The sequence below is a fragment of the Poecilia formosa genome, unplaced genomic scaffold (assembly GCF_000485575.1).
Source record: "Poecilia formosa unplaced genomic scaffold, Poecilia_formosa-5.1.2 Scaffold255, whole genome shotgun sequence".
Lineage (NCBI taxonomy): Eukaryota > Metazoa > Chordata > Actinopteri > Cyprinodontiformes > Poeciliidae > Poecilia > Poecilia formosa.
The window spans coordinates 630,684-641,520 of NW_006800194.1; the positions used below are offsets into that span (position 1 = coordinate 630,684).

Sequence of the window (10,837 nt, forward strand, 5' to 3'; positions counted from 1 at the left end):
AAATCTCAAGCTCAGAGTGAGCAGAAGAAAACCTTCTAAACCACATTAATTCAACCAGATTTTCTTCTGAACGTTTTTCTCAGGTTTTTTTTTTTATTATTATTATTTTATTTTATTTATTTATTTGTTTGTTTGTTTTTTTGGACTTTGACTTCTTTCTCACTATTTTTCAGTCACATGTGTGGCCATTTTCAGAGGAGCGAAACAATTCTAACCTCAAGGGATGAACTAGTCATGTCTTTGCACATAACAGCAGCTTATCAAAAAACCAACAGTAAAATTTATATTGACAGACTTTGCTTTCATCAACCTGTCACACCCATACGTTTCATTTGCAGTAAACCTGACCTGATCAACCAATGATGAATGTCTTTGACAAATGTTTCTATTACTGAAAATTCTTTGAGAAATTGTCAGTCTTTTATGAATATTATTTTTATGTCTGACAGTTTTTTTAACTACTTCACTCACTCTTAAGCCAGTACCACACTACTGGTCAGTAGTGTGGTACTGGCTGGCTGGTCAGTGTCAGTTAAAAGACAGAAAATGAGTAAAAAATTAGCCAAACATTAAAGAATTTCTTAAAAGGTCACAGGAAAGTGACCAGTCCTTCAGTTTGTTTGTATAAATGTAAATGAAGCTTATATTTATTAAAGTCCTCTCAGTAAGCAAACCTTCTTTTATTGCTGCCACTCATCTCACGTCGTTTGACCCCCATGAAGATTAAACATAATAAAGAATTCATTTCCTTCTAAGCCTTCTTGTCCTCCCTTTTTAGTTTTTGAGTGCAATTGGTGAATATCGCTCTTCTCCTTAACTCCCTCTCTGCTCAGCTCAGATATATATTTTGGCTTCAACGATGAGGATTACAGAGAGCAGCGCATCTTCCCAGGCTATAAATCCCACTTAATTGAATCCCTTCTTCTCTTTACCAGCAGTGATTTAACAGCAAAAGGCAGCAAAGTAATGAAATGCTTCTACGACAGTTTTATGTGATGAAATCATGCGGAAACATGGAGCAAAATCTGCATTAGTAATACACTTGGATTTCAGTATTTTGTCTGAAGGACAAGTATTCATACTCCTGAAGATCATTTTAAAAACCTTTGATCCTCTCATCTCCGATGCAATAGATATTCTGTTCTATTCAACTGAAAAACAGAGAACATTTTCACATCTATTTATCTTTATATTATTTGTGTTCCTGCTTCCTCCACATGTCTGGACCAAGAGGATGGAATGTAAACTAAAAGTTTTTCCTTCCCAAGAAAACACTCAGTCCTTCAATTTAAGGTCTTCTCAAAGCTCGAGGAAGGACAATTTCCGGTCCTCTGAAGCCAAGTGGGTCAAATTTCCCAAAGACAAAAACAATACGTCAGCATCTCTCCACAGTGAAACATAGTGGTGGCAGCATCATGACCTGGGTTTACTTTCTTGGATAAAATCCTGTTAGGGACTTTTAAAAGTCCTGTAAGGGACTTTTTAGGGACTGTTAGGGTTCACCCTCAGTCAGGGTGAACCCTGACCTCAGTCAGGGTTCACCCTGACTGAGGTCAGGGTTCACCTTCCAGCAGGGTGACAACTCTGTACAAAAGGTTATTTTCATGAAGTTATGTTTACAGAATGGTCCAGTTAAAGTCCAGGGTAAAATGCAATTATGAAGACTTGAAAATGATGATCAGAGACGGTCTGAATCCAGTTTGACTGAGCCTGAGCTATTTTTTTTTTTCCAAAAAAAAAAAGAAAAAAAGAGAGAGTAGACAAAATTAAAGAAATAGAAAACTGTTAAGAGACCCTCCCCTAAAAGCTTGCTGCTTCAGATGTGATTCTGCAAATTGTTGACTCAGGAAGGCTGAATGCAAATCTTTTACTTCTCGGTTTTCTATTCAATATGTTCAAAATCATTTATCTTTTCCTTCCACTTTATAATCATCTACTCCTTTGTGCTGCTCCAACTACAAAAAACATTGAAGTTTGTATTATGTGAGAGAGAAAGTCTAAGGGGTAGAAATACTGTTACAAGCTTTCTGTTGTGCATGTTTTCATGTTATTTCTATCCAATTTCTGTATTGCCAAGGTTTACTCTTGTATCTGTTGAGACACCTGACATAATGCCTTTGCAGCTTAAGAGAACACATTACAAGCATGACAGTAATGTGACTTAACTAATGCCTTCCAGTGTCTTTATCCACTTCCAGTCACACCAACATGCCTGCTGTGGTCTGTAATGGTGTTTTTGTCATGGCCCTGACCTGCAGAGGAAGTGAAGTAGTGCATGTGAAGATGTTGGAGTGGGGAGGGGCTGTGTTCCTTGGTAACTGGTACCAATGGGCCGCTTCCTGACGGTGACTTCACCTGAACCGTGACTCCCCAAAGAACCTCCACATCACAAACATGTCTTGCATCATGAGCACAACCTGCTGCTACCCTGCACACTGACCCCATGACACACTCTGTGGGAGAGGCTGATCATTATCCAGTGTACGTTTACAAGTCGAGGCTTTCAGAGAGTCAGAGACAAGCATGGCGAATGGGTTTACACAGCTGATAATCCAGTAGACTTGGTTTGATTGGGAACCAGAATTGCAACATTTGTTACAATGTTTTCAGCTGGTGCAGTTCGCTTTCACACTGCACTGCATCAAATGGCCCAAACCCTTTGAAAAACCTGTTTGCCTGTGGGTGGCGCTGCACCAAGAACTACCGAAGGAAATGACACAAAAACCTCCAAAGAAGACATGAGCGCAAAAAGGAGGTAGTGTCAGATTTGAGCAATTGTTGGATTTCTCTTTTGTGTAAGAGACCACAAGCCATTCTCTCGCTAGAGTTAGGCTTGCACAATTGCTTTTGTTTTATTTACCCAGAATGCCCCACACTATGGCCCGTTTCCTGCTTTTGGGGTGGCTGGTGCTCTTGCATGTACGTTCAAACACCACTTCAGTCGAACACGGACCAAGGTTTTTAGATTTTTGGGGTCCACTGTAGAAACCTTTTCAATAATTCAGAAACTTAGATTTGGATTTATGAAAAATTTGATATTTGAATTTAGTTTTTTCCCCCAAAAAAACAGGCAAGTCAAAAGACTGCCTTAGGCTCGGAGTGAAATCAGAACTGTTCTACACAATAAGTATTATAAATGTATGGAGCAGTGTGCTACTGTATTACTTTAGCGTTTTATTGACTTCTTTATCTTATGAACAATTCTGGTGCTAATAGTTACAGCAGAATCTGAATGATGGTTCTTTATGAGGTTCTTTATCTCCAGGGGAGACCAGAAAACCCAAATCCCAATGGAGGATTTGCTTATCCAAATGCAATGGTAGAGCAGGACACAACATGCATCAACTTTTTTCTTGCTCGGAGTGCTTTAGTCTGCACAGCAGCCTGCTTTTGTATATCAAGCTGTTGCTCTTCATGGCTTGGTTAATTTCTTCTTGGTGTTATGTTACAGAGTCTCGATGTTCTTGGTGCTTAAAACATATTTGGGAATAGATACTAAAGTTGGTTTGGCCATACAACCGTTCAAATCTGAAATAAATGATTACTGAAATTTGAAACTGTCTCTGTACCTTTGGAAAACAGATGTATGTACATGCCAGTGAGTATCTTATGATTCAATGTACAGAGGAATGTACATAATCAGAGGAAGGCTATGTTGGGGTATATTGGGTAAGAGAGAGTGTCTTAAGTTTAAATCTGGTTTATTAGGGCTGTAAGTGTAAACGTATTAGTCTGGCCTAATAGGTCTGAAAGAAAATGATAAGTGATTTGTGTTGGGCTTCAACGAGCTTAATTTTTGAAAAATTCTTAAAGCTACAGCAGGGGTGGCGAATCTCTGGCATGTGGCTCTGTGACGGATCCTGTGCGGCTATTTGATACTGAAATTTCCCACACTCCTTGAAGGCAGCACTGACAAAAGCTGCAAACGTGAAGCGCAGGTTGTGAACTTCTGTTAACCTAGCTGTACAAGTCTGCAGTAGTTCTCAGTAAGACTGTTGAGCAGGAATCCAGGGAGCTTTTAAAGAGAGCTAAATGGGGGCCAGTGATTATCTTGGGGTGTTACACCACAATAATGTTTAAAGTACAGTGTAAAATATGTTAGAGGTCACCACCTCAAATACAATTTGGGCCACAGGAGTAAATTGTCCTACATGCTTCTGTGTGAGACACCTCCACATCCACCGGTTTGGCAGACGGAGCGCAAAAGTTTTCTGTGTGTCTGTTGATGTATTTTTGCTATGCTTTATCAAGCTAAGTCTAATTATTGTCCCGTTTTCACTGACACACATGTGAAGGAGTTGATTCAAGCATCTATATCAGAGTACAAACCAAACCTAAAGACAATTGTAAAAATGAAACACTGTTTCACTAAAAGCCTTAAGGACTGAGAAAAATAACAGTTCCAGCAAACAATGTGGTGTAAAGCTAATCTTGAAATTGTTGTGCGGCTCTTCACAGTGATGATAAATTCAATTTGGCTCTTAATGCTCAACTGGTTTGACACCTTTCAGCTAAAGGTATGTAACTTTTACAAATTATGTTGTTTTTACATATTCATGCAAACTGTTACCATGCCGAGACATTATAGTATGAGACAGATCATCTGTGAAAAGATCTTGTTCCTCCAACTCCTTTCAGTCGATAAATCAACCTCATGTACTCACTGCTGAATGTGCTAATAGCAGAGAAACAACTTACTGTTGTTCACCAGGAAAACCATTTACCCACCGTCATTGGTGACTATGCTAACTAGCCTTAGCATTCGTCACATCAGGCTCTTCCTGTCTCTGGTTGGCTGTTTCTGTCAGAGCTGTGCATTCATGCACATGACAGCAGGTAAGTAGAGGAGCTCGATCTTTCAAACTATATTTTTGTCATGACATAGTAATAGTTTTAACAAATATGTAAAAATATGTAAAGAATAAAAAAGCATATTATAAAAGCTACATACTGCAACTCTAAATATATCTGGTAAATCAAAATATGGCAAACTTTCTGTGCTGCCTCTGTCTGTCTCTCCCTACATTCGCTATCTGACAGACACAAAAGGCTAGCACACTGGGCACTCCTTTCTTTCTTAATTTCAATTAGAGCTTGACTGAATGAAATACAACACAATTGTCACTGCTGTTAATGCTAATGTCTCAGTAAACACATTACAGGGGGCTAATCGCACAGGATCAAACAGCAGGCCTTTTGGAAGAAACAGACAGGTGTGTTTGGAGATGCTACGCTAACATAGCACCTCATAATGCCCTCAGAGCAAACACACACAAGCCCTTTAAAAGCACAACAATACCAAAAATTGGGCCTGAAGAAGGAGCGGCCGGCTCGCTGTTTGAAGACGAACACAATAAATGGTGAGCCGCAGGTTAGCATTTACTCTCATTTCCTAAACAAACTTCAACGTCTCGACCGTGAATGACTGAAACTTGACCCGACCAGCAGGTCTGCAGGTGTGTTTGACAGGCAACAGGGGGAAGAGATGTGTGTGTGTGTGTGTGTGTGTGTGTGTGTGTGAGTGAGTACATGCATTGTTGGTTCAGGAAGCAGGAAGCTGTCCTGTGACATTGAACTTCTCAAAAAACGTCACAGCGCCAGTCCTTCATTCTGCATTGATCTCTTTTACTAACTTTTTAATTTATTAACTCTTAAGTATTAAGTTATATTTTCCATACTTGCCAAACCGTTGAAACATGACATAAGACATGAAGTTCTGGTTAGAGTATAAGTTCTTCTATGACTACACTTTACAAACTTTGCCTTATGCTGACAAAACAGTCTTCATCCTCCAAAAGAATTGTGGATGTTTTAAAGAGTCAAAATAGTCAAAAGAGAGACAAAATATGAAGAAACGAAGGAATACTTCATAACATGCTAAACTGTGAGCAGAAAAACTAAACAAATCTCCAACAAAACTAAACAAACATCTCCAACCCTACACTCAAATCTCAAATGTATTATTTTTAAAATAAGATTTCCTATTCATTATTTATTTTTAATTCATTCATTTTCCAGCATATCTGTACAGCTTACGCTCTCAGTTTGGTGGGTCTGATGGTTTCACCTGGTCAGGGCTCTTTAATTTGCTGCACAGTAGTGATGTGTTGTTCAGAGAGCCGCCTCTCTGTCAACTCCCATCAGGAATGGCTGAATCCCGCCATGCATGGGCTGCTGCTTTGTTTTGATGGGCGACCATGCAGCCAAACACATGCAAACACAGACATGTCATGAAGGCTGCAGCCTGCTGCACAGAGCCTCACAGAGACGGGCAACCAAATTTAAACCAAACGCTCGTAGGCAAAAAGTGACAACATGGTTGAAAAGTGAAGAAGAAACAGCAGCGTCCGGCTGGAGTGAGATGGTGATGACAACTGCAAAGCTGAATGTAAAATGAAAACTTTCATCAGAGCTCGATCAGCAACAAACCTGCAGAGTCACATGTTCATTTAAAGATTTGATTAAATTGTAAAACTAGTTTGTGCACTTTTATTTTTGTCATAATGGGAAAAAAAAAATCATAAAATGTTTTTTTATGACAAAAATGACTTAAAATATCACACACTAATACACAAATCATTCATAGCTGCCAAATTAGGCAACATACAACATAAAAATGCTTATAAAAATTATTCTTGGAGGTTCAGTGTTTTTATTTAATTGTCATTATTCTGTAGAAATCACTTTGATATTACTTTGGATTTTTTTTTGTTGTTGTAAATTTCTTGTCCAAACACCCTAAATTTTTTGACCATGATTGAATTTTAATATCAATAAAAAGCGGGGAAATGTTCAAGAGGATGAATATTAGGGTGCTGAGAGAGATCAGAACATACGGAGGCCTTAATCCCTGACGCAGGTCTGCGTGTTCCTGGATGTGTGCACAGACATGGAGGTAGAAGTTCCAGTTGAAGTGTGGAAGTGTTTGCAACTAGAGAGGTGTGAAAAAAAAAAAAAACAGCAAATACCAGAAATGAGACGAACCAGAAGCCAGAGAAGATCCAGGACCCAGAGAGCAGCTACAGCGATCTGATAGCTGAACTGATTAGCGCATATTGGTTACCCGCATTCTCAACTACTTGGTTTGTGTTGCTTTTATAATAATCATTGAAAGCAAAATAGTCTTTTTGTTTTGCTTTTCAAACAAACTGGCTCCATTGGCTGGGGCTTTTCACCATAAATTTAAACTTTCCAGTTGATCATTTAAAACTCGTTGCATATTTTACAGATCTACAGACCCATTCAACACATTAGGATATCATTGAAACGGCCACTTATTTCAGTGGAACACATTATGCACATTAATTAAACACAGATGAATATTTGAAAGCTTTTAATTCTGTTAGCTATGAGTTTCTTCCACTTGATTTACATTAAAAGAAAACAAGACATTTAAAATTGGAATATTACATCAGACCAATAAAAAAAGAGTAAAGGAAATGTGTGCTTAATGAGATGTATGTTTAATATCTGCTTAATCATTATTTTCAAAAGATACTTGTAATCTTTTGAATACAAGTATCTTGTATAAATAGTCATGATATTTATGACCATTTATATCAATGCTTACCAAAATGAATAAAACTAATACTGCATAACTGATTGATTATTACCACTTTAAAACATTATACAGTAAGTATACCTGACTAAGTACTTTTGGACAGTTCCATTTTACAAAAAAACACTGTTATGAAAAAGTGTGAAAAAGCAAAAAAACAAATTAAATCCACTTTGAGCTACACAGGCAGCATAAATAGAGCATTGAGCTTGTGTAACCAGGGAGGTCAGTGTGAAGATGAAAACTCTAAAACACTTCACACACCCCTCTGTTCACCCTGCATCCAGTTCAGCCTGGAACAACTCTGAGTTTGTCCTCAAGAGTTCACTTGGCCTCTCACTGTGGGTAAATGATCGCCACATTTGACTCATTTGTGTGAATCAGAAAAGAAATAAGTAGCAAAGTCCACAGGCCTAAACATTACCCCAGCCTCTCAGCCTCTCAGCCGCGCCACAGGAGGAGAGCTACACATTAACACGTTCGGCTCTCTCAGCCAGAGCTTTACAACCTTCTAAACACACCCTTTGGATCAGGGCGCCACTCTGTAAACACTGCAACTTTCCAGACGCTGGGATCGGCGGTTCATACAGAGCTCTCAGCCAATCGGAAACCAACAGAGAGGTGTTATACTCTCCCGCCAGAGCCTATGGGAGGCCAGCAGCCATGGAGACCAGCTGCTCATCGGGTGATGGCTGAGGAAGTGTTGGGAGTGCAGCTAAGGGTTGTGTTTTGGCAAGCAGGAGTGTATATACACTGCTTGATGGTGGTGTTTTATGGCCTGTGCACCCTGCATATCCATGTTTATACAATCTATTATCTCATCGTGCAGGATGACACTGTTTAGCCCTTTTGATCGAACTTTAGTCCGTTTGTCTAGACAGTCTGGTCCATCTGGGGAGGGGTGAATGCGTAATTAAACTCTGACGCGGACCACAAAAGCGAGCTGCGGTCCGTCCAAAAACCTAGACATCAGTTTGGTTGAAGCGAACTCTGGTGTAATTCAAATGCATATGTGAACGCCAAGCGGACCGGAAGCTGTTCCAAAAACTGAAAGCAGACTATTGCGCAGGGCATTCTGGGTAAAAACAATCAAAACAATGGGGACTAGCACTAGCAAGAGAAATGACTCAGGGGTGTCTTTTGCCAAAGAGAAAAGAGAAATCATAACTGCTAAAAATCGGATGCTACCACATTTTTGTTTACGTTTTGTGAATCAAGGAAGCGCTCAGGGTCTTCTTCAGAAGTTTTCAAGTCATTTCTTTCAGTGGTTCTCGGTGCAGCGCCACCACAGGTGAGTGAGAGAGTTTGGCTCATTTCATACAAGTCGAGTGTGAAAGTGAACCACATCAGCTGAAAATGTAACAAACGTGGCAGTTTGGTCCCCAACTGAACCGAGTCTACTGGACGATCAGCCGTGACAAGACCCTGGCATTAAGCAAAGTTTGAATGAAAACACTTTAATTTTGCCAAGAAAAAGCATAAAATGATGAAATTCAGCAGTATGTTCTACTTTTTAAAACTGAAGCAGCCATTAAAAGTTTAAACAGAAGAAAGTTTCAATAGAAACAGAGTCTCTGGGAGAAACGTCTCCACAGACTGTTTCAAATCAGACTGGAAGGTTTTCAGTAGGAACACCTGCAGCTGCAACCCCCGCTGACCTACCTCCTGATGAACGCGGTAACCTGCAGCCCGGACGGTCCCCCAGATCTCTTCATCTCCTCTAAACAAAGCAGCACAGAGGGAATCCTCCAAAGTGGCAGCTTAATTCCCGTGGCCCCTCAGTGGGACCCTTATGCTCTCCAGCTCAGACGGACCGCATTGGAAAAGAGAGCTGGGAAAAAGTGAAGCAAAGATGCTGCCAGCTGTGATATGTGTTGAGAGGAATGCACCGGTGTTATCGCTCACTGAGTTATGCAAGAACGATTTGGTGGAAACCTTTGCCTGGTACAGTATTGGGCCTCTGCCTCCTCATGCACAAACTGCACACACACACACACACACACACACGCACACGCACACACACACACACACACAACACACACACACACTTAGATACACAAAGCCAAGTAGCTCCTGCCTTGAAGATTTTCTAATTACCCTCGGTGAATGGGAGGCAGGCGGACACACAGAGGGCAGACTGCCTAGGTTATCACACACACTTCCAAGACTCCCGGATCTTCTTCCAAACATTCGGCCCTATTTTTAGCTTTCATCTGTGGTGCTTTTTAGTCAGAGTGAGCGAGGGGCATGGGAGGTATCGAAATCAGAAGATCTGCTTGGGTGCCGCTTTGTAACCTGAGCCAAACTGAAACCTTTTCTTCTGAGCATTTTGATTCATTCATTTAAGGAAGAGGAATAAAAAAAACAAGCCAATACTTGTTAAATTGTAGTAACAACAGCACGTTACTGTTTTAAGTAAACAAAAGTTCTGATAAATATTCTAGACAAAGAACCCTCCACATTTATTGGCACTCCTGTAAAAGATATATAAAATGTTTCAAAATGGATTCATTGTAGCAGCATAATCTCATAATCAATATTTAATTTGAGTACATTTATTCTGAAAAAAGGTGAAGAAGTTCATGTTTTAAATAAAATCACCACCACCATACTAATTATCAGCCACTGTTGACAGTCCAGACAATCATCTTAGCCGTTACAAAGGATCACAAATGGATCTTTGACTATTCTTCTTTGTACAGCTCTTCCAAAATCCTGGATTCTTTCTTATAATCTATTCAGCTCACTGAAACGTTTTCTACTAGATTCAGTTCAATCCCAATTATAAAACAATGCAGTCATGCTCAGATTCTGAAGAAGTTATCCATGAAGCACAGCTGATTACATTGAGTAATTAACCTCACATCAAGATGGAGGCGGTGGAAAGGAGCGAGAGACGACACGACGCTACTGACAGCAATAGCTCAGCTGATTGCCCCCTGCAGAAAGGCCTCACAGATTAACAGAAATGTAACTTCTGTAAAGAAGAAAAGAACAGAAAACAAAACACTTTTTATAGCAATAATTGTGTGTAACGTATGATCGGAGAGTAGTAGGAGAAAGAAACAGAGGAAGGAAACGTGGTCTGTTGCAACAAAAGTACTGAGGTAGCTCAGGATAACGAAGGCCTAGACAATAAACTTCATCACAAAGGGTTATAAGCGTAGCTTGGTTCTGTAGTAGAGCAAGCACATGTCTCCAGTTAACATCCCAAGACAGATTAACGTATTTCACGTTTACATTTGTGATGGTAGGTTAGAAAAGGTGTGTTATTTTTCA

At 39.8% G+C, this 10,837-nt stretch overlaps 1 protein-coding gene across 1 annotated transcript in view; it reads right to left on the reverse strand.

Moving 5' to 3' along the window:
• The window catches only part of ttll10 (tubulin tyrosine ligase-like family, member 10), a 44,078-nt gene extending 34,721 nt beyond the window's left edge, over positions 1–9,357 (reverse strand). The window contains exon 1 of the mRNA XM_016680726.1: positions 9,221–9,357. The gene's annotated coding sequence lies outside the window, so the exon portion shown is untranslated. The remainder of the gene's footprint in view (positions 1–9,220) is intronic.
• Positions 9,358–10,837: the final 1,480 nt, after the last annotated feature.